The following is a 22,775-nucleotide window of genomic DNA, read 5'->3' on the forward strand; positions in this document are numbered from 1 at the left end:
GCATACGCTGTATTCCCCTGACCTGGCCTGGTAAGATTATCACATTTTTGCTTCAATGGGACATGCACTTGCAGAGCAGCACTTGTTAAATATGAAGGTGTCGAAAAATGCATCTTTGAATGGTTTTCGTCTGCTTAAAAGTCTATTTTAGTCAAAAGTTGTCGATGTTGTTGGTTGTCAGTGAAAATTCTCTAAATATGAGCACAATATCTGGACCACCTCACGACGTACGTCGTCGGTCGGATACTGTGGAGATTGCACGAATTGTTGTGTGTTATCTATTAGATATCGATAGTGGAGGACAAATATATAATTACCTGGAGTCGCACTGTATGTGGTACGAGAAAAATGTCGCGGTGCATACCGAGTGTGTTACGTATATTTTTCTGAGTGCGTGTATTGTTCTCGCGAGATAACGAATGAATTATGAATCAACCATATTCAGCTGCGTCTACAAAACAATGCAAACCCATCGGTCCTTTTCAGGGCCACTAAAACATAGAAAAGTTATTTTAGAAATTCCGATGCATTCTAAAAATCTATTTTCTTTTCTTTTTTGCCTGAGGAGCTTTTGTGAATTTCATATTGTATTTGAATTTATTGGTGTAATGATGTTGTTATGAATTATAGAGGCTCTAAATTTTCGCAGCTTATTGGCCTCTAGCTTGGAAAATTACCAATTTAAGAGAAAATAAACAACTCGGCCTTGAGAAATATAATTGAAAAAGCCTTGCTGCCGTTCGGTTGCTAGCTGGATGACTGATAAATCCTGAATGACTAATTTGTAATTTTTTTCCAATCGATCATTAAATTTTCGTGATTTCAATTATTATTCTCGGGTTAAAAGTGGCGTTAGGTATGTTTCAGCGTTGAGAGTTGTGTTCTTCGGCAGAAAACTAAAGGAGAAAATTTGTTTCGATGCCTCCGCCGCCGCCGATCTGTTAAGAAATGTTCGAGTTATAAGAATTCGAAATCTTTAATTTTTTCCTACATGTTCATGTACCCCTCATATATTCCGGTTAGACGATGTCCCACGTCAAAACGTTTCATTGAATGAAATTCAAAATTTTCCTAAGAGACGGACAAAATGTGTGGAATCAAGCGAAGATTACTCCGATTTAAAATATTTTGAGCTCCTCCTGAAAATAATGTGCTTACTTCATCGAAAAAACCGGACAGTTTCAACTTGCACACCTGGTTACATGATATATCCATAATTCGTGGCTTCCCTGGCACAGTGGTGTCACACCTTTCATGCCAAGTGCCGGGGTTCACCGATGAATTTTTCATGAAAGAGATTTCTTCCGATTTGCGCTGCTACATGCGTATTCTCAAGCTTGCCAATCGGAATACATCCAAGGCGTGTAATTTGGCATAGCATTCTCAACTATGTTTTAATAAATATGATGCAAATAATATTAGGCTGATAAGGGATTTAAGAAGAAGATATTCATAATTCATAATTATTTTATGAGCATGCATTTTTATGAATTGTTCAAAACAAAAAAATATATAAACGACAATTTTAGTACATTTTAATTTTCATAAGAAAATAAACAATGGATTTCAAATGCATTTATGCTCAGTATATAAACGCTCACCTCCACTTTGAGTATCAGTACGGAATGAACGATGAGATGCGTGAATGGGATAAGATAAATGTGATCTCCTTCTACAACATCATTAAAGTCTCATATATGTTAACACTTCTTGTAGCCAAGGGATAAATATGCGAAAAGAAAGACAACAGGAAATTACATTTTCAGGTGGTGCCAGGCCAGTTATTATGTAATTATATTTTTTTTTTTGAATAGCTACTGCCATGCTCCGCTTGTTTAAAGTTGTAAAAAAAAAAAAGCTAAACAGTATGTTATGTAGAACTGCATACGGAGATTTTTTTTTCAATTCATGGAATATTTATAGTATGATACTATTCTATAATAAATTGTGCCAATATACTGTAAGAGATTGATCATCACGCCTTCGATGAAAGTCATGACAATATGACTATTTATGTTTTCAGTCACCCGTCTGCCCAGCAGACGGCTGTTAAATTCTCTTATAAATGCTGAACTTGCTGTCATCAAAACTCGTTTTGTACTCCCTCTGAAACTGTCAGATAACATAGCGACAGTTGAGTGTACAGACCACCTAATAAATATAAAACGTTAAAAATTGTTGTCACATCATCACTCATTCTCGACCATACTACGCGTCCTCTGACTGGGTATTATTAATTTTATATTTTTCTCTTCGGCGATAAGATGTAAGACAGTGTTAAATATCAGTATCTGAATTAAAATAACACAGTTTAAAATTCCTACTGCTACCCGAATTTCAACTTTATTGAAAAGTTATGTCACCTACAATCAAACCTGTTCCAGAAAACGTGAGGCAATGACACCAAGATAATCCAGTCTGGCGATGAAGCACTGAATGAATTGCCCATGTAACGCAGAAGTGTTTCATTCAGTTGCTTTGTGGTATTAATTCCACTGATGATAATCATTCGTAAATACGAGTTGAGCTACTGTTGTGTAGCGTGGGTGTTTTTGGTATATCTTGTAGCTATACATTAATCCAATCCATCATTCCGTTCTTACAGTCGACAACAGAACCTCACTTTAAATGCATTTTTAAACATAATGCAAATCGCTCTCCTGAGACTTTCGGTTTCAGGAACTTTAATGTCAAAATATTTGTTGTATAGCATAAGAGCATCCCAATTTTCCAGTTGATTTAGTACATCAAGACTATTTTGTTGAGCCAGTTTGTTGATTGATCGATGTGAGGCGACAAGTACTCTCATGAGAAATCCGTCGGTACTCTAACGGAGAACGAAATTTTACATTAGCTCGGTGTAAAAATTAACGGCACACAATATGTGAAAACTGTTTGATAATTTTCTAAATACCTAGTCGATTATATTATTTTCAATATGGTTATATATTTTTTCGTTTTGTTCATGCCATGGCCGTCTATTCCGTTTAGAAATCTTTATTTTACATGTACATTTGAAGTGTACTAGCGGTTGAATGATATTTGATATTGTTTCGACATATACTTTTTCGTCTATGAAAAAAGATTACAATTATAACACACTGTGCACTTTAGATGTAGTGAGGGTGAATTTCTCAGCTAATTTCGAAGATTCCAAATAATATTTCCGAATATATTATGTTAGAAACCGGCATGACCCCTCCCTCATGTATGTGATTTCGAATTAAGAAGGTTCTCTCAAGCAAAGCCTGTGCTACAGAATGTTTGAGTGGAATCTATGAAGGGATAAATATAGGGTGTACGAGCGTGCATAACATGACGGCAGATGAAAGCATGAGAAATGATGAAGAATATTTTTCTCCTACATTTTTCTTTACTTCTATGAGCGATGGCTTTTGTCTGAACCCTCATCATGCTGAAATTTTGTTGGTTGATTTTTATCATAGCGCTTCCTTTGTTGGGCGCAAACTTTGTTGAACGCCATCTTGTCGTTGAAACTTCGATACATTGCATTTGATTCATGGGGATATTTCTTTAAAATGTTTAATTATACTATATGCATATTTCTACAAACGAGAACTGCACGAAGCGGTATGTGTTAAATCACATTTCAATCAGTTGTTCCAAGAATGGCCGGCCTTCGGACAGAAATGTATCGAGGACTGATCGCAGAATGACGATGCGTATAACCATGCTGTAGGCTCCCGCTGCTTGAACTGCTGCCGCTGCCGTTTCAACATAAAATACGATACTGGTTTCCTCAACGTTTGCCTTGTAGTGATCGTTTTTTGCCAAGTCATTCCAAATTAGCCACCTCACTCAGCATGAATGCATGTCTTTGAAGCGAAACTTTTCAAGCTTCCAATATATCCATATTCAGTGATACTCTTCGAAATTATACTATTTAAAACCCGTAACTGAAACTCAGCAACAAAATAAATCTGTGAAACAACTAAGAATTTTTATGTAGTTGTAGATAGGTCTCCAAGTAAGAAATATTTGGAATTAAAAGTGTCACTTAAACTCAGGCTATTATTGCATATTCTAAGCAATTACTGCTCAAATAACAAGATGAATTGTGTAAATTTCTTCCCTCTTTAAAATGGGAACGTAACCAACTATTCTCCAACAACATGAGTTGTCTAAATGAGGCGTCTTCAGTATTTGAGCTATATCTCTTTTACTTTGTACAAGAGTAATTTTCAACGCGTAGCTTGTTTGAATTGGAGTGAGACAATTGAAAATCGATTAATTATGCTTAAGTGGCGAAGAATCTATCCGGGATGTAAAAACTGTTGTTGTGTACTGTAACTGATTTTGAGATGATTTTTATTAAACATTGAAGATTGTAATTTATGTGTATCTACGTTCATTTCTGGTACTAATCATTCATATAATTAGAACGCGTAAAACGTTTGTATATTGATTTATGTTTTGTAAACTTGTAAAGCTATATTATAATAACATGGTTTTTAAAGATTAAAAAAGTACAGTTGATATTCATAAGTGATGTAAATCATCGAATCTTTTCACTTAAAATCAGTAATTGAATTTGTGTGAACAGAGTTAATCGTAACTATGCAGTCGGACTCATTATAAGTTACTCAGCATAGTTAGTAGTCGAAAGTTACCATTTTATATATTTTTTTAATATGTTTATCGTTTATTACTAGAACTCGCTTAGTTTGTTTTTCATCATACGAGTTATTTTCATGATAGCCCTCGATAATAATGTTTTGGTTTGAAGCCAAGCATAAAAACAATCTTTTTCTATCGCTTGAAAGCTGTCTTGTATGCGTAAATTTTCAAGCATTATCAAACTTTTCAAAATGGGCCTGATCACGAACGTCACTTCACGTTGTAAACGATATGAAGTGTATATAACCTTGCATTCAAATCATTTCGTTTTCACCGTGAAGTGACGTTCGCGATCAGGCCCAGTGTCAATCTTTAGAGGTATGCACAGACCCCAAGTACTGACAAGGTATTGTTAAGGATTTAATCATATCTAAATAATTAATGTTCATTCAAATTTTGAAAAAAAAATAGTAAGGATTTCATCTTTCTCACAATTCTATCGATTGATGACAGCTTTCTGTTTTTGGGTAGTATTTTATTTTATTGAAATAAGCAGACCATATTGGAAAATTTACATGCTTTTCAGTGAATATATTCTTCATAGATAAAGTTTGGAAGAACATGTCATTCAAAGTATTGCCCATCGCATTTTCAATCTATCTTTAATTATTTTACCTTTTAGAATTCATTCCAGCCTCTAATACAACGACGCAAATGACGCGTGGATACAAAAACACATTAAAAAAATAACTGACAACGCTACACTGACGCGATACACAATGCGTGCGTAGTCACAATGATCTTCAGTGCCTCGTATCTCGTAGCATACTTCTTTCCCATAAATGATGGACTTAAACTAATCAGTATTTGTTTTTAGAACTCCCCAGCTCATGTTGAATAACAACCTCTGTACACTACCTAATACAGAACATAACCTCGGTAGCATGAATAATATTGAATAAAATAAAATAAAAGTGAGGAGTCTAACATGTTAAAGTTCGTATGGGATGGAGCGCATTCGGGAAATAAATCCACAAGTAAACGATGGCTTATTTTAACAACTTTACACCTAACACATCAAGCTTTTTTTCTAAGAGGACCATCATCCCGCTCCATTTTTAGAGAAAAAATAATATTTTTATTCATAATAATTTTTTTTTAATTTCTGCTTAAAATATACAGACTGCTCTCTGTATGGAATTATTGGAATCGCAAATGACATGTTTTATACTCTAGCATACTCACGTGCTTTTTTGATAAATTGTTCGTTCGATTTTCATTTTTATAACGCTATACATTTTTTTACTTATTTCATACAAACTATTTAGAAAAATATAATTTTCTTGTTGATGCGTTATTACGTAGAAATGCTTTCAATAGATTAATGCAAGAATTTTTGCGTTCGATCACGAAAAAGCCGACTTAAAAATCTGTAATATTTTCGTCACATTTTCAGTTTTAATTTTACACCCTGTCAAACGTAGTCTTACTTATCTGATTGGAAAAATGTATGAGTATCAATTTCATTAAAGTGTTAATATAGTATGGTGATTCAGAATTTTAATATATCTTTGTTTTGAACTTGATAACTCTTTTTTTCCACGACTTCCAAAATTTTCTAGTATCTGCTAAATGTGCCTCAGAGATTATATAAAACACTTATACAAGAGCGCCTCTATGAATGACTAGCGTATAAAAATTATTCGAACCAAATATCGCACGCAACTGCAGCAATCGCATGCAATGTTTTATGTCTTATGAAAAATACACTTCAATAAAGTGAAATCGAGTGAACTATCAAATTTTTATGAAAAGCATTAAGAATTGAAGTTTTTTAGAGAAGAGCTACCGGCTGTAAACATACTTCATAAAATTATTTAAAAAATGTATAATTATTCGTGACGTGGTCGTGTCTCAGTTTTCCAATTTGCACCTCAAATATGTTCCCAAAAGACGTAATACCACATCAAAAAAGTATATTTTTCGCTAATGTATTTCATGAATTGGTCGGCGGAATTTGTTACCAGCTGTGTTTTATATTATGTTTATTATTGTTCAGTTTGGAGTTCTATCCACATTTTAACGAAATATCTATTATAAAATTATTTCGATTCGTAGTGGTATACATATGTCTTAAAACTTGTTATTCAAAAACATATCCAAGTCCATATATGGCATTCGTCAAGGTAATCTTAAACTAAGAAAAAAATTATAAATGTGTAATCTCTGTGGACCTGTTTATAAATCTTGAACATATAAAATTTTCAATACGGATTTTTCAATGCATTCAAAAATTTCATATTTTAGACGAACTATCTCAACAACCCGATAGTTTTCATAGTTTTTATTGTACATGAATTACGAGGGCAGTCCGATAAGTACTTAGCCTACAAAAAAAAACAGAAATTTTGGAAAAGTGGCGATTTATTTCTCAACATAGTCTCCTTTTAGCTCGATACACTTGACCCAGCGATGTTTCTTGAATCCATCTGAAAAATATGTTTTCTCGAGGTCTGCAAAGTAGGCCGCCGTGGCGGCGATGACCTCCTCATTTGACTCAAATTTCTGCCCGGCAGGTGACTTTTTCAAGTTTGGAAACAAAAAAAAAGTCGCGCGGGGCCAAATTTGGAGAATACGGTGGATGGGGCAGCAGTTCGTAGTGCAATTCGACCAATTTGGCCGTGGCGACGGCGGAATTTCCATTTTTCTAAAATCCGCGGACACAGACGTAGTTCCATACAGCTTTCATACATCGTTCGAAAATTAACAATTGTAAGTATTATATGCTATAAACTAAATCTACATTTGAATCACATTCTTTGTAGAATCCAAACATGCCTGTCACGATAGTGTCTTATTACAGGGCGGATTCGATTATATATAGTCGATCATTTTTTTTCAACAATTATTTTCAAATCCTATACATAATCGAATCTCAAGAAAACAATTTTTTCATTAATGTATGAATGTCAAACATTAATAGAAAAATAGCTTTACAATAGTAAAGTTAAAATAATATTGGTTCTTAGCATTATAACTCCTCGGATTCGACATCGAATTATTACACATACTCAGCATTTACTCATACCGTTGGTGTAAGTCACTCCACTATCTTTATTCGATTGATCGTGATATCGGTAAACCATGTTGCTAAATTTACCAACATTGCAGATTACCTTTGCAGATTCAATTAATCACACGAACCTGCTGTTCTTATCATATCCCAGAGTATTCAGGAAAAAAGTACCATCATAGACTCGCAACAAATCCAGAGCACCTTTCCCAGACATTTCACTAAATTCCTTCCAAACCTTTTTGATTTCATCCGATAACAACAGAAACTATCGACGGAGACGTTTTGACTATTATCGGAAATGTAAATACTAAGCTACAGACAGAGCAACCTGGTGATTACGTCTAGCTATGCAAACAAATGTTCATTGAAACGATTGATCCGCATAAATAGACCGAAGCGTTTTTCAAATGAAAAAAATATATTTTAATCCGCGAAATCTCCTAGGCCCTCTTTTTACCGATAAGATCCTTCAACTGGACAGATTATTTCATTGGAAATTTGCATGGTTATGCTTGTAAGCAAAAAAAACAACAAAATTGCGTTTTCTCAACACTAATGGTGTTGGTGATTACGTCTCCTATGCAAACATGGGCAATGCTGGTCTAGGTCCATTTATGGAGCAAAAAATCAGTGTTCACTCTTCATTATGCATAGGAGGTTTCCTCAATTTTCACATAATTTTTTTAGTATTTCCCAGATCTTCATGTCGTTCCTCTCTATTTAGTTTTTAATTTATGAAACTTTATAAACTATGTACAATGTACATTTTTTCAACCACAATCTTCAAATGGTTTCGAAATAACAAGCCATGTAGTTACAGGCACTAAGTGTATATCTAAACATATGCGAAAATCTACTATGAGCAGTGAACCCAGTTTCTAAATTGGCAACATAATGTCGTTACTTAAAAGAAGCATACTATTCTGTAAATTACATATATATACAAAACTGAATTTTACACCACTACTCAATTTCAATTCCACCTATATATAAATATATGTCATACCAAGCAGAGAATATCGTATGGAACTTTCTGAAGATAAAATGGATTTGAAGGGTCTTTGAATTAATTTAATAAAAAATAAATTAAGAGTTTTCGTCAAAAAAAATTCATCCGACTTTAACTGTAGTCGCGCGTATTTTACTGTCATTTATTGTATGTCATGTCATTCATGGTTTCTCTTAGGAATCTAATCTTTTTTTTATAATTCATGTATCTTTAAGGGCTCAGTTACATAAGTTTTAGGAAGCCAAACTGTTAACTATATTTCCATTACCATATATAAACATTTTCCTTGATGCTATGGTTGATAACTATGGAATAACTCGCGGTCGACTCGAGTTCAATAGGGCGACATTTTTTCATATTTTAATAGGTTAGTATATTTTCCTCTCGAAAAGAGGGGGTATAAGGAGATAGTAACAATGTTGATGGTCACACTAAATTCTTAAATCTATTGAGTATTTACATCTTAACTTGATACTAACAAAAATGATGCAAATACTACGTTGATATGGTGAAGTTCTTCTAGAAACGTTAATGTCATTGAGAAAATGTATATACAGTAGAACCCCGATTATTCGCGGTGCGGATTATCCGCGAGGGCGAGTTCCAAATCTAAAGGGTTTCAATAATTTGTCAGTGAGTGATAGGCTCATGCTCTTTTATTTTGGTCATGGCTTTCAAATTATCTGGCCACTGGTGTACATGAACTTACAGATGGATAGTTTAAAAATTTCTGTGTTGATAAAGCATATTCTTCATGTTGAAATATTATTTTTTTCGTGTTTGCACCCCGTTTTAAGTTCTTTATTGCGTTATACGCGAAGACGTAGTCCGACTATTCCGTGGATAATCGGGGTTCTACTGTATATTATACCAAACAATGAGCAACGTATGAAACATATAAATAATCAATTGGAAAGGTAGTTCTTTCTTTTAATTCATAAACATTGCTATTTAAAGTATATATTATTATTGTTTCAATGTCTTATAATCGCCAATCTTACGATTTTCTTATCAGGTTAGCCTTTGTAAAACAACCAAAGTGAAAGGTGAAAACACAGCATCAGGCTCATAAAACGACGATCATTGTTCTATACTTTCTCTCCGCATTGTAGTCATCTTCAAAATTTTAAAGAAACGTCTATTGATAATTTTTAAGCTTCATAACTTACACTTTTCGTAGGCAGAATGATTTTCGATATTTATTGATATATTCTCCAATTTCAAACAGTATATGGTTCTGTACCAAATGTGTTGCCTATAAATGTTCACATACAGTATTGGAGATTTCGTCGATTGATTTCATTTACATGACGTATTCAAATGCCCCACACAAACCTCTCTAGAACCGAATTTGTCGCTTGTTTATATTCAAACAAATTCGGATCTACAGGGTAGATGTAGAGCATAAATCGACGAAATCAGAATGGAACTATTGAAAGAGCTTGTTACCGAAATCTGAAATGGAACCACGTAAAGTAATCTTTTTAATCAAAATATCACAAATTATTTAAAATCAAATTACTTCAACCGCACAATTAGTTGCACTCTATTTGAAATCACATATGCGCTTGGCGCCTAACGCTGTCTTCAGCATCATATTCATGTAACCAGCAGCTTCTTAAAATTTTTCACGTGTAGCGAACGTTTCGTACTTTTGTACAGCCATAATTTTCATCCTGAAAAGGGAGAGCATATCCTTTGAGTTTTATGTAACGATGATACAAATACTAATACTTACGGTTGTATACGTAATGTGCGCGAAACAGGGAAAGTTTTGAAGCGACCGCTTTTTATGATGCCAAACTGTGTCGAAATATACGATGTATATAGGCAATATGAGGGTGATTTTTACCTTCCATATAGTTGTGTTAGTGTTGCTCCTCCTGTTGACGGCTGGAAATCACCCTTCATTTCAAAGCTTCGTGATGATGACAAGGTTGACGTTGATTTGATATTGAAGCGCGAATATAAAAATGGCTGAAGGAGCCTTGAAAATAGAAAAGACAAACTGTTGCGATGATGATTAGCGTATCTATGCAAATAAGTGATAATGTGAATGGTAATCAAAACCTCGGAATTCTGTGATTCACAGATTTTCAGTTGAAAAATAACGTATAAAGCAGCATTTCATTTACGTTTTATGAATATTCTGCTGCACAATAGATTTCAGAATTATCTCATTACATGTTCACATTTAAAATGTTCATTTGATTTCATTGATGATGAATCGTACTTCTAACCGATATTCCAAACAATTTTAACTACGAAAACATTTGGCATGGAAAGAATGTTTGAAAACTAATAGCATTGTTGGATTAACTTATCGGTAGAGTGTAATGATCTGAAATGTATGAAGCCTCTTAAAAACAAAGAACTGAACTGAACTGAACTTACCGGAAATAATAATTAATAATTGCGGATACAAGATGCTTTTATAGGTTTGACCAAACATACTTATCCCATATTTGCACTTTCCCATTCACATTCCCGAATTTGGCAGAGTTTATTTGTTTTAATCCTATATAGAAAATAATAGGTAATATCCTATAATGCTCCTAGGATAATGAGGGATAAGCGACGCCTTCCTTTTTGAAACAAATGCCACTACCTGAGATGAAAGATATGAAGCGCTTAGTTTATTTTGAACAGAAGACAAACTGATAATCTTTCTAAACACTCGACGAAGAACCAAGGGAAAAGGTGTGAATAAGTCAAGTCAGAGTACGCTTGTTGTGTTTCTTATCCCACTTTAGATAGACAGTGGCGGATAATTGTGAAAATCAATATGATGAAGGAATGACATGATCATATGTAATGTTTTGATTCGACAAACTGAGATCAAATATACGTAATATGAAAAAGTATAATGTAAAAAATATGAACAATGAGAAAAATTAAATTGTTTCTATCGCATTTCAGTGTTTCAAATGAATAATTCACGTTATTTTGAGAGAACCTGAACGATTGAATAAAATATATAGTATTTTTAAAATCAAAGAAGAAATATGAAACTTTAGATTGATTCTTTATGTATTCAGAATGCATAGCTTCTGGATCAAATAATTCTCCTTCGGAAAAGGGTTTATTCGTCAATGAATCAATCCTATTATTGAGAATTGTATAGCGTCTTGTTTCGAATACATCATACGAATCTGTACTATTTTCATTGTACATTTCAAACAGCTAAAATTGCACATTCAACTGTCAAACTCACCCACTGCGAATCTTACAAAAATATTGATTTCCCTGGGACACTGTAAAGTGAAAGTTTCTCACCCGCCATTTTATATCGGCATGATATTAAAAAGCCTTGCGTTGTCATGATACGGATTCAGCAGGCAGCAAGAATTAGGATATTTTCAGCCCTATAGTCACCATAAAAAATAACATTACACATGCGTAGAACCTTTCTTCAACACCCCCTTTTCATCATTTACAGGATTCAGAAGAGAAAACTAAAATTTAAAACGTTTCAAGTTTCATAATCGATACAAGTGGAATTATAAATTGAATAGTTAAAATATATTATTAATTATCAATTATTACTCTGCAAGGAAAGAGAAGCACTGTTTTCATAACGTATGTGTACTTACATAATGTTATTTCATTATTCTTCCTTAGTCCATATGTGGAAACCTATACAAATTACATTACACTCATTATCAACTGTACTGTTTATCCTCAAAAATAAGAAAATTATCAATTAAGAAAGTATACATAATTTGCATCCCTATGAGAAAACTCTTTACTTTCGGTGCGATGTGTACAATGTTAGAAGTCAAGAAATCAACTAAATTTGTGTAGCAGTTGCGAGACAGTCCCTGCTAGATATCTTGATTTCTCTCTCTTTCTCTTCCCCTGGGCTTAAGTATCCATCGAAACTTTCGCATGAGCAGTCATATTGATTGTGTGAGTATTCCTGAACATTGGAAACACAGTAAACATGGTGTTCCAAACAGATCAATGTTGGTATATGTTTGTTTCCAGCGATTCTCACCGACTTGTTTCTCACATCTCTTCTTGCATTTGACCTCTCATCCACGAACCATAAATGACTGTATAGTCTTTTCCATTTTCAAAGTAGTTGATTCGTATCATCTGTTTTTCATGTTAGCTACGTTCTCGACATCTCTTCGTTAACAGAACGGAAACCTTCGGCAGTATCATTCTATTTCAAGGACGTGTTGAATCCTTGTAAAATCAGAACAAATCCTCATTTATTTCTAAGCAGACCGTTTGCGCCAAAAAATCGCTTGATGCTGGATAGTAAGTAATAGTCAGTATCGGTATATTAGAATAACTTTTGTATTTTGCAGAGATCAACGATAGTAAATTTTTTTGAGATTGCTAAGAATGTAAGGTATGTTTGGAAAAATTGTCACCGATGTGCCCTAGAGAGACGCAGTTACAGTTCTACAGCTGTGGTAAAACCTAGAAGAATATTTAAGGGGTTTGTTATAAATTAAATCTATTTAAATGTTGAAAGTGGTGCTGGGTGAAATATTAACCGATAAGAACTAGATTCAAATCATATTTTTTCTGTTAATTATTGTCTCGCAAAAGGACTTGCATGCGTAATGCTTATAATAGAAAAAACATGTGTCAAACCGAAACTGTGTTAAATTGTTTGTCAGCATTTCACTATAGCACAAATGTATTAAAACCAATTCGAGGGCAATAAAATTACGCAACTTTTGCAATGTGGAGAATAGAATCGTGACAACAAAGTTTAGTATCAGCAAATATGGCATCAGGTAACAAAATTAACGTAGGTAGGAAACATTTCTAGTCGAAAAAAAGTCTAGAGGAACAAATGTCGAAATTTCACAATGATTTTTGAAATGCTATAGCTTCGTGAAAAATCAACGCACGAAGAAGGAATATACACCATTGTGAAGCTCCAACTTTCAAGTTTTGGAATAACCTGCGAACACATTTGTGTTTGTGGATGTACTAGACATACATATTGAGAAGAAATGAAACAATCGATTCTTTTTTTTCGAAGCTCATTTTTAGCATCATTTTTAGCTAGCTAATTTAACAGCAAATGCAATCAACATTACCAAAATTTCTCCATTTGTTTCTTAGAACGTTTCCATTAAATTTTTCAATACAGAGATATTTTTGTTTGAATTAAAAATTACCCCTTCAATAAACAATAATCATCGCAAAGTAAATCGAAAGTCCATTAAATTTCTATATAAGGTCAATTCGCTGCTTTAAGGGGTATTCTAGTGTAGAGACACTAATTTCGTATGTTTTATCGAGCTCCGTAAAAATAAAACAAAGAATATTTTTAATATCCATTATATCATTGTTTGTTCATCTATCTTTTAACAATAAAACAAAAACTGAACGGAGAAAAAATATTCATATTTAGAAGAGTTGATGAAGTGAGAGGGTTCAAAAAAAAGTGTTGTGTCATGGCGTACACGATTCCAGTCCTTCTGGTTATCTGAAACAAAAAATCGAACAGATATTGAATCGGTAAAGATGCCGCAATCGCATGAACCTCGGACAAGTCAAAAACATCTTTTTTGACAGAATGGCAGCCGTTTGAAAAATAAAATGCGGCTTAAAACGTTTTTTCTTACATTTCTCGATTTTTTAAAAATAATAAAATTTTAAAAATGCCGTTTTTTAAGAGGTTCATGCGATAGAGAGATGCCTGCAATCGGTTCAGATATCGTGTACGCCAGTTTGAAATAAACTAGTTTCGAGAAAAACGCGTTTGAAGTTCATTGTTATGGCCGTACCAGGTTAGATACCGTATCACTAAAATGGCTTTAACTCGATAAATAATAGGATTTTCGATAAGTCCATTCTAGTGTATATTCACGAATGCCTAAACCACAGAAATATGAAGGAAAAAAATTGATTTTTTCCAATTTCTAGACTTGAATACTGCCTTAAGGAAAAACAATTTGAATTGAATCACTGGGGTTTAAGGATACATTTTGTTGAACATTTACATGCTCACATAGTACTTATTGCAATATTTGCAAAATTACACTAGATTTTTTAAAACACTACAAAAACCTGTTTTTAAACTTTTTTTTAATTGATGTAAAAAAAAATTTTTTTTCGTCAAAGCAATAAATTAACCTTGTACAGAACTTATTGAAATTATCAAAACTGTCCTTCGATTTGAAAAAACATTGAAAAAATAAACTAGGATGCATTTCTAGGGATAGCGTCAATTGTTATTCAGGGATTCTGTTTCAACATATTAACTGTTGAAAGTTTTATGATTTTTTATATTATAATAAACTGTTAGGGAATATCGAAGACTAGTACAACAATCTCATGAATCTAGAAGAAACAATTCTTCAATATGTTCCCAAAAGATATAATCCTACGTCAGAAACCTTGACCTAAAATATAGATGGTAGCTAGTAGATAACAGTATTGTATCACAAATAGCGCTAACATATTCCATTAATTTGTAAGCGGTCAATATCCATCAATTCAAATTCATTGTTTTTAAGTGAGACAAACACTGTCTGAAAGTTTCACCTGATTCGGTTGAGAGTTGTTCTAGCACAGGGATTCTCAAACTATTTTGACCAAGAAACCCCTTTTCCAGAATGAAGTGATACCATCGGCCCCTATAGCCAATTTACATTAAAATTTTTCATACAAAATGCTTAGCAATCTAAAAACATTGCGGTTGGTTAAGTGAGTAAATTTGACATCTTTTTCTCAAAAAATTAATAGACAAAATATTCAGTAAATATCAAGTTTGAATCTTAACCAGCGGCGTAGTGAGGGTAGACAACGCCCCCAGTAAACTATGAAAATGGCGCCCAAACATTACCACTTTTTACCGATTTTTTCACTAGTTTGGAGATTGTGATTATTTGAGAAAACTACTCACTTATACCAATGTTCACTTTGAGCAATTTATTCGTATTTAGAAAGCTAAATATATCATTACCAGTTTCACTTATTCGGGGTGCCGACTAGCTTGAAAAACTTTGAAAATCAGAGAATTATATATTTGAACAAACGTTTTCTTGTGTCATATAATGCGAGTTGCAACTGAACTTTCCAAATAAAGAAGAAAAACTCTTGACTTTTTGTAGCTTCGGATTGCACATTTCACACGGTTCATCGAAAGATTTTTTATCTCATTGGTTTGTTTATTTAGAACCATTAGCGTTTTAGATGTTACAGAACCGGATTTAAACATGTTCATGTTACATGTTTATCGTATCTTGGAATTGTAGATACACAATAGCCATTAAGGCGTAAGAGTATTCCTTCTGTTCCATCGTTCAGTTAGACCGGACTGCGGAGACAGTTGAAATCATCATTGTTGTGTTAAAAATAGCCCGATATTTCTTGTAGAGCAGAGCAGTTACAAGCAGAGCATGTATGCATGAAGAGAGGCCAGGACTCCGACCATGAATCGATCTCCATCACTGATGATTGTTGCTTGGACGCAATTACAAGAGATTGATGGAATTAAAAAAACTCGTCAAAGTTTTCGACAGACGAATCTTGAAATTCTATCTCTTCTTTCCGATCTTACTGACCTTTCCAATCTTTTCGATCGTAGAAAACTTTTTGTAAAGTTATTTTTCAGTGAATATTGATTTTAATCTCACCAAAACCACCTGAAAAATTTCATAAACATAACCTATTGTTGTTAAACTAGTGGTCGTAAATTTAGGAGAAGCAGTTTTGTAATTTTGGTCATTACAAAACTAGTGGTCACAGATCATATTTATGGCGACATCAGAATTCGAAAGCATTCTTTTCTACAACTGGAACTACTACCAAGATTCCGACTGAATCCCAGACTAATGGCACGGTTGGATTTTATGGGATTATTGTCAGCGGAGCTCTGGATGAATATCAGTTGTTGAATTTCTAATAATAATTTTTAAATAATTTATTCAATTAAATGATTGTATGACGGTATAAGATGAATGCCATGAAAAATACAATTTTCGTGAGCTCTATTTTTTTGGGACCTTCATGCTGAGAATCAAAATAAACTGCATATAATGTTTGAATAGTAATGTAAAACACTTATATAGAACAAGGAATTAATTGGAAAAAGGAATTCGATTTTTCAAAAATCGATTCTTTGGTATCGATTTAATCAGTGGGTCTACGCCATTTAGAAAATCGATCCGTAAAGATCGATCTTTTTCTAAAGATCGCCAAATCCTAGTGTGAGGAAACGGTTGTGCTATGTGACACTTTTTGACGCTGTGCTTCACTTTGGAGGGATTGCATCAATAAAAATATTTAGCTAGTTAATTCAACGAGTTCGAAATTTTTAATCTATTTATTTGGAAGATAAGGAAAGTCGGAAGTAAGAAGCTTTTGTGTTAAATTAATCCAAGTTAATTACTTGGCTACGGGAAGCAGAAGCGAAATTTCTGGAGGTGAAACGAAGAATTTTTTGGTGGGTAACGTTCAAATTGAATATGATTTTTCAAAGGAATTTGATGGAATAGGCACATATGTGTAAATATAGGATATGTACAAAAAATATTAAAATCATAACTATATTAGTTTAATGTTTATACTATACCTTTTATCAATTTAAAGTGCAGATGCTTTGCACAGCAGTTTTTGGGAATCCCATATAATATGACTTTTGCATGTGTTTTTATCGTCAATTCGTCTTCAAATTAAAAAAAAATATATATTGCTAGATCATGTACAAACTAAGTTCAATCTTTATTTAAAAATTTATTAAAATTATCCAATTTAAGTCAAATATGCGCCGTTTTGTTCGCAAACTTGTTGCCATTTAGAAGGCACAGATTTCTCGCATGATGAGGGATTTTGAGGGATTTCGTTACACGTTAAAATTCGCCGAACTGAAAATAAATTCAAATAAAACTCAAACTTACAATATTCAAATATATATTTTAGGCATTCATATTATTCATAAAAATGTAAAAACTGTACACTCAGCCGGTGTTGCCTGTGCAAGTAGAAAATTAAGTGCAAATTCTATCTTCTCACGGAATTGGTTAGTAATATTATAAAATACTAAATCATACAATGTTACAAATGCACTTCGGCTTTTCGATAGTTGTCATAAATTGAGCAATCCAATGTTGACATAGGATTATGTCTTTGGTTTCTATATAGGGGGATAACTCTACAAAAAATGTAACGATTCATTAAGAGTTTTCAAACGCATATTGCTCAGAGTCGTTATTGCGACATATGTTATGTTATATACCATTAGACAGGAAATTTATTCAGATTAATTTACTTAAGACATGAACAGTTGACAATTAAAATGGGTATGATTTTCGATTTCACTAGCCACTCGTTTTCCCCCACAACGCAACGAGCAATCTTTTTGCCTACAATTCGACGTTAGCTCACAATGTGATTAGATGCGTATTATGAATCATTCTCGATTTGCCGATAATATGCATTTATCAGTTGACAGAATGGAGGGATTATCTAGGAATGATCTTGAAGATGATATTGGATGATTTCACTCTATCCTACCCAAAGATTTGACGAGAGGTTAAACGTTGATAGAGATTTTATTAGATTGAAGTTCAGGTTGTTGTCCAATTAATTTGTGCTCAATTCACGTTTTATCGTGTAGGTCTTGCTACTAACAATTTATGGAATTGTGGTCACGCGTATTCTAGAGCTTGCCACTCAGAGTGCATTCAAGGCGTGTTATTTGGCATAGAAATCTCAACTAAGTACTAATAAAAATGACGCAAGTAATACTACGTTGAGACGACGAAGTTCCTCTAGGAACGTTAGTGCCATTGAAGAAGAAGAAGATATTTTTCGGGGCTTCCATTTGAAATATCAAAAAAGTAAAAACACAGATACAGAACAATACTAATACAAATATAATACAAAAAAAATACAAATACAGAACAATGAAAAAACTCAATTCAAATGCAATTACTACACACAATCACAGTCCTATGTCAAGATCTCGTCCGTGCTACTAGACCCAGACCCATCAACTTTTTTTTATATAGCTACTAAGTAGCAGCTATATGAAATAATTGGATTGCAAAATTTTGATTTTATTTTTATGAATAAGTACCATAATAATTTTTCCGACTGAAGTCCGTCAGATAGTCAGCTGACTATCCTCAGTTGACTATGACTATGCCGAGCCCTGTGCAAGAGTAAAAGACCGCTACGATAACCGGTGCTCATGAACCGCTGTTTATAACATCAGCCTCAAGGCTACGAGAGAGTTGGTTTTGTTCTTTTAATTTGACCTTTTTAAAACTAGAGGAAAACAAGCTTAAAAGTTAAGAGTCTCTATAACCCAAAAGAAGAAAACAAAAGTTCAAAATTCCGCCTGTGACAATTTCGGCTTTGCTTTGGTGTGGATTGCTCGTACTTAAACGGTTCGCCTCGGAATGCTCGATACACGGTGCATACTCAGTGTAGTGGGAAAGGCGAATGAACTACATAGTTTAATGCCTCTTAAAAACAAAGAAGGAAGGAAGTGTAGTGGTTGCATTTCTACATTAAATCTACATAAAGGAAACAACTGCTTCTATAAAACAATGCAAACTATTATTCTTTCAGTGCCACCAAACTTTATAGCTAAAAAATAGCTGGGTCTGGGCCTAGGGGCACGGACGAGAGCTTGACGTAGGACTGTGATTGATTGAAAAAATTCCAATCAAATCTGTATTTTTTTAATGGAGGTCCTGAAAAAGGGTTTCTTATATTGAATAATACCCTTTAAACGGGTAGGATGAGGTCGAATCCGGAACCACATTGTACCATAGACACGAGGAACTCAACACTACTTTTTTATATCGATGTTCAAAAATGTGCATAAAATATCCCTTTTCTTCTATTTATTTAATTATGCAGAAGAGGGCAAGGATTCATCATTTATCAGTGCCTTTTTGAACACAGATTAGATTCACATAGATATAAACCTAAGTTTAATAAATTAATAACTACAGAGATGTAGTATGGATAAAAATACCATCGTCTCCTACATTACCACGTTGGCCGGAATATTGTTTGTAGCGGGTTGTAATAACTTTTTAGCCAGATGTTGTATTGGGAATTGCTGTATGGATTGCTCTCTTGGAAAGTTCGTGTAGCTGCTGTAGTAAGTTGATCTCATCGGGAGTTAAGTTATGCTTATTTATAGGGAAGACAATGGAAAACGAACAAGTGAATTCAGGGAGTGGGAGTGGAGCGGGCAAAATAATAAAATAATTATAAAACTAAAACAAAGAATATTTTTAGTATCCATTATATTATCATTTCTTTATCTATTCTTTAGAAAACAAACAAACAAAAATTGAATAAGAAAAAAAAATCATAATTATAATAGTTACAATCTGATGAAGTAACGGGGTTCAAAAAAAAAAGTGCCATGTCGTACACGATTTCAGCCGTTCTGGTTATCTGAAACAAAAAATTCGAACAGATTCTGAATCAGTACCGCATGAATCTCTGAAAAGTCAAAACCAGTTGCTAGTTGCTCATTGCTCCGGTGTGCGAGCCGTCTCAGGGAACACATTTCGGCGGGAACAAAAGCATCCCCTACTTGCATGTATTTGCAATGCCGACTTCCCCAGGCTCCATGGTTTTGACGCCTGTGTTGAGGAAACCGCAAATCGGGCCAATCAAAACGTGGCAGTTAGGATTTTTAGATAACGCTTGTCATTTTACAGTTATTCAATTGTTTATCTCATAAAAAAACATTTTATTAATTGTGATAGATGTGTTGAAATATTTTCTATCAATTGATGAAAACCTCTTTGCGATCTATCACGAAATATTCGAGTTATAAGCATTCGAAATCTTTCTTCGGATTTTCCGCTTACCACCAGCTTTGCCTTACATATTTATTTATATAGATATAGGATATGGAAATGCGTTATTTCGCCTGAAAATCCATTTCCACTTACGAACAAAGATCAATTTCGATAGCGCAAACATCGAATGGACTAACAACGCTTATTATGATGTAATTTTCGAACATGTGGGAATTCAATTCTCCGAATTTTCCGACCTTCCTTTAGAGTTTTCCGAAAATTTTCCGGTTTTTCTCTCCACTATATTGATTTATGGGAAGAGACGAATACAACAAAATAAAGAAGGCTAAAATCGGACCATCCCTTCTTCGGGTTTTCCGCTTACCAACAGATTTTGCCTTACGTTTTTATTTATATAGACAAGAAAACAGTCAGAAATTCACCTAGAAAGTAGTCACATTTTTCAACACGTCCGAAAACAAAGCCATATATTTTTTATTTTCTCACTGTCACCTGCCCGTTTCGATGATTCAATTTCTTTTAATCTTTTGAGATAATGTTCTTTATTTTTTAAATTTGAGGGGCTCAAAATTAAAGGGGTGTAAGTGACATAATTAATTTCTCTACATCGTATTCTGGTCATAACTGGTCTGCAAACACATTCCCAATTGTATTTGACAATGTGGAAGATAAGTCAGAACCTCATCTATCGTTTTTACAGTTGTGTTATAAACTAAAGAAACATTTGATGAAGAAAATTTTATCAAATCACTTACACCCCTTTCCATCTGAGCCTCTCATTTATAAACACTCACCCATATAGATTTCACCGGTAAATAACGTCCTGCGCATGCAGCAAAGTGTAACAAATAGTCGATTCTCATTGTTGCTTCATTTTATCCCAGGGTGGAAAAACATGGGGTGAGTCCAAAAGCTCAGAGCAATGCGGGAAAAAGAATTTTCAGCTTAGTTTTCAAAACCACTACACTTGATTATCACTATTTGATTATCTGACGTGAAATTTTGAAGATATTTTTTTTAAATCAGTGTTTTCGGACCGATTGAGTCAGCGCGGATTGTGTTAAGGCATACCATTATTCTGGTTACGGCTGTCATAAGGTGGGTTTAAAGGTACTGTTTACAGGAAAAATATATCATGTCAATCCATCATTCCTAGCAAAAGTTATGGCTTCCGTTACAACTTACCACGGTGACTTTAATTGAAATTGTGTCGTGAATAAATCCCTCTGCGTCTGCCGAAATCTACATCTGCACATAACAGTACTCAATAGTTTTTGGGTTAAAATTATGAAGAAAAACACAGTAGTTATATATGGACGAAAAATATCACAAAACTGTTTTAGAGATGAACGCGAGATTAAAGTGAGAATTTATTGGTATCACTGAGTGTGATGGTGCACATAACGTGGATTATTTTCTTCACTGAACACAATCATGTGATTTGTTGTGATAATTGTTTTCATCACATTGAACCTGAAGCTACACCAAACTTATCACGGTTAGAGTTAGAGTTATCATATATTTGTTAATTCAATTATCATTGAATGTTTTGTTGGATTTTGATGATTTAGAGAAGATTCGAAATAAGCGAAAGAACGTTGCACAGAGGATGAATGAGTGGATCCTATAAGTAAGGAGCGATGTTCAGCTGGCTATATAATATTCGTAATTAGGGAGTTTCGGTTAATATTGTCCATTATAATTAGTTTTACAATTCGATTTATTGTTTGCTGTAGTTTAAATAAAACTAATAGATCGGTTCTCTTCTCGCGTTTACGGAATATCTATTTTCTCTGAAAAACTAAGTTTAAATTATATACGTTTGTTGTCCAATTATTCTACACTATCGTTTAATTTGTTACATTTCGCAAATAATTCTAGTGTACCATACTATCAGAAGATAATGATAACCAAGAACGTACATTTTGACAATTTTTATTTATTTAAACTTGATTTCTCTACAGATGCTAGAAATCGTTAACGCGTAATCTTATTTACGAAAAACTTCGTTCTAACAGAAAAATATTTGTGTATTTCTTCCAAAGTTGTTATGATTTAATCTTATAAAACTTGCTTTTCATCATTTAAAATGGTAAAATAGTGTCATCTCGGAATGCATAAAATTTCATGATTTCATTTTCTGGCTAACGCTCTTATCGTGATAAAATTAAACAAAAGTTTTTATTAAATTCTAGTTACACTAAGATACATTTCTTATACCTTTAATTGAAAGTACATTGACCTTTCAAATAATAAAGAGCGAAATGATCTGATCAAAATTTGAAAGAACAGTCTCGTTGAAATTTTAGAGACATTGGAGATCGACGCTTTAAATAATCCCTGT

The 22,775-nt window shown here is 33.6% G+C and overlaps 1 protein-coding gene and 1 long non-coding RNA gene across 2 annotated transcripts in view; both read right to left on the reverse strand.

Moving 5' to 3' along the window:
* The window catches only part of LOC129761167 (homeotic protein deformed-like), an 82,552-nt gene that overhangs the window by 29,820 nt on the left and 29,957 nt on the right, over positions 1-22,775 (reverse strand). The gene's annotated exons all lie outside the window — the stretch shown is intronic.
* Positions 10,202-12,319, reverse strand: LOC129766006 (uncharacterized). The gene is made up of 3 exons (XR_008741454.1): positions 12,257-12,319; positions 10,402-10,650; positions 10,202-10,339 (listed from the first exon to the last, which is right to left on the reverse strand). It is a non-coding gene; the product is annotated as an uncharacterized LOC129766006 (long non-coding RNA).

The sequence above is a fragment of the Toxorhynchites rutilus genome, chromosome 1, assembly GCF_029784135.1.
Source record: "Toxorhynchites rutilus septentrionalis strain SRP chromosome 1, ASM2978413v1, whole genome shotgun sequence".
NCBI classification, from domain to species: domain Eukaryota; kingdom Metazoa; phylum Arthropoda; class Insecta; order Diptera; family Culicidae; genus Toxorhynchites; species Toxorhynchites rutilus.